Here is a 2824-nt window from a genome sequence, read left to right on the forward strand (position 1 = left end):
AACTTACCAAATGTTGGTGTTTTCTGGTCCCTTTCCACGGCCGTGGGTTGGAATGCCACTTCTGACATTAACTTTTTATCCACACAAATGCAGCCAGCTTCAAAAAGACTGCTTAACTGGCCTTCAATTTACAAGTGGTCACCTCAAACTCCTCAACGCTATTGGCATTTGCCAATAAACGAAAGGTACCGCCCAGAGACCAACTTCTTTTCCTCTCTAAACTTACCACATTCTAACCCTGTTCTCGGGGATGAGGCTTCAAATCACACTTCTCCTTTCAACCCATTCCCACACTAAAAAGCAGCACACTCACAGCATTACATCTTTATCCTCCTGCGTTGCTGAATTCCACATTGCTTTCGAGCACTGTGGCTTTCAATCGCACTGCAGACAGTGGTGTTTCTCAGAAAAAGGGCACCACAGTCAAAGAATGAGATTTCTTCCACACAAAGGCTTCTCAATTCTGCTCCGTTACTCAGGCAGGGAATTACTTCCAATGTTACTTCCGACATTCACACATTTTGCCAGTATATAAGGCACCGGAGCCAAACAAGTCAGGTATTAGCACGTAAAAGTTGCCAGAGTTGATGCCTTGGTAGACCGGGGCCTTTCAATGCTCAGATTGATGCTTATGGCCAAGGGCACAATAGTGTCAGGAAGGCCGAGTGGAGTAAGGCACCAGACTCAAAGATTGTTAATCCTTAACTGACCAAAGGTTGGCGAATTCCGGTCCCTTTCTAGGGGCGTAGGTTGCAATCCTACCTCTGACGTGACATTTTTCCCCACACAAATGCAGCCAGCATCAAAAGGCCTGTTCAACTGGCCTTCAATTTACAAGTGGTAACATCAAACTCTTCAACAGTTTGTCAACAAACGAAAGGCACCGTTCTCAGCCCAACTTCTTTTCCTCACCAAAATAGTCACATCGCAACACAGTCATGTTTGCGGTGAAGGGGCGCAAATATTGCACACCACAAATTCTGGCAGAAGGTGGGATGCAAACCCACGCCTCGGAAGAGACTGGAGTTTTAATCCAGCACCTTAGACCACTCAGCCACGCTACTACTAACAGCAGTTTCCGTTCTGGAACTAGTGGCCGGTGAGTGAAATGTGACTTTGCTTTGCGGAAGACAATAATCAAGGCAATTCAAGTGGTAGACGATAAACTCTCGATAAATGATTTTGCAACCTACAGGTCAGAGGAACCTAAGTGTCCACAGGGCAACACCAGTAATTAGGTGCATGTTGGAAAAACCAGTTACTGCTTTCATTCAATATTTTTTCTATGTCAACATCACTGACAAAACCAGATTATCTGGTCATGATCACATTGCTGTTTGTGGGATCTTGCTGTGTGAAAACTGGCTGCGGCGTTTCCCACATTACAACAGTGCCTCCACTTTTAAAATACTTCATTGGCTGTAAAGTGCTTTGGGACGTCGTTAGGTCATGAAAGGGACTTAAGAAATACAATACAGAAAATGTTACCCGATAGCTGACAAAATGCGAACTGTTGCGAGAAATACCTGTGTTTGAATGTTGGTTGCATTGCAGGGATGATGAACTTCATGACTGGCGCTGCCTGTTAAGTCCTGTTGTAAGAATGTGTGCGTTGTGTGTTTGCACAGGAGGAAGAATTGTGATGCTGCTCAGTAAGTGTGCAGAATTTGCAGCACATTTTTCTGCAGCTGCTGCAAGACCATTGTCAGGATGGCCGAGTGGTCTAAGGCGCCAGACTCAAGGACTGTTAATCCTTACCTTACCAAAGGTTGGTGTATTCTGGTCCCTTTCTAGGGGCGTGGGTTCTAATCCCACTTTTGACATTAACTTTTTATCCACACAAATGCAGCCAGCTTCAAAAAGACTGCTCAACTGGCCTTCAATTTACAAGTGGTCACCTCAAACTCCTCAACGCTATTGGTGTTTGCCAATAACCGAAAGGCACTGCCCAGAGACCAACTTCTTTTCCTCTCTAAACTTATAACATTCTAACCCTGTTCTCGGGGATAAGGCTTCAATCCAACTTCTCCTTTTAACCCATTCCCACACTAAAAAGCAGCACACTCGCAGCATTACACTTTTATCCTCCCGCGTTGCTGAATTCCACATTGCTTTCTAGCACTGTGGCTTTCAATCCCACTACAGACAGTGGTGTTTCTCAGAAAAAGGGCACCACAGTCAAAGAATGAGATTTCTTCCGCACAAAGGCTTCCCAATTCTGCTCCGTTACTGAGGCAGGGAATTACTTCCAATGTTACTTCCGACATTCACACATTTTGCCAGGATAAAAGGCACCAGAGCCAAGCAAGTCAGGTATTAGCACTTAAAAGTTGCCAGAGTTGATGCCTTGGTAGACCAGGGCCTTTCAATGCTCAGACTGATGCTCATGTGCAAAGGCACAATAGTGTCAGGAAGGCCGAGCGGAGTAAGGCACCAGACTCAAAGACTGTTAATCCTTAACCGACCAAAGGTCGGCGAATTCCGGTCCCTTTCTAGGGGCGTGGGTTGCAATCCTACCTCTGACATGACATTTTTCCCCACACAAATGCAGCCAGCGTCAAAAGGCCTGTTCAACTGGCCTTTTATATCAAGAGATAACATCAAACTCTTCAACGGTTTGCCAACAAATGAAAGGCACCATTCTCAGCCCAACTTCTTTTCCTCACCAAAGTAGTCACATCACAACACAGCCAACTGCTTCACTCTTGTGGTGAAGGGGCACAAATGTTACACACCACAAATTCTGTCACCAGTGGGATTTGAACCCACTCCTCCAAAGAGCCTAAAGCTTTAATCCAGTACCTTAGACCTCTCAGCCACGCTA

At 45.5% G+C, this 2824-nt stretch overlaps 1 non-coding gene across 1 annotated transcript; it reads left to right on the forward strand.

The window, feature by feature from the left end:
• The first annotated feature begins 1704 nt into the window (after positions 1 to 1704).
• trnal-caa (transfer RNA leucine (anticodon CAA)) lies at positions 1705 to 1823 on the forward strand. The gene is made up of 2 exons: positions 1705 to 1742; positions 1778 to 1823. It is a non-coding gene; the product is annotated as a tRNA-Leu (tRNA).
• Positions 1824 to 2824: the final 1001 nt, after the last annotated feature.

Source organism: Pristiophorus japonicus, chromosome 8 (assembly GCF_044704955.1).
Source record: "Pristiophorus japonicus isolate sPriJap1 chromosome 8, sPriJap1.hap1, whole genome shotgun sequence".
Taxonomy (NCBI): Eukaryota; Metazoa; Chordata; class Chondrichthyes; family Pristiophoridae; genus Pristiophorus; species Pristiophorus japonicus.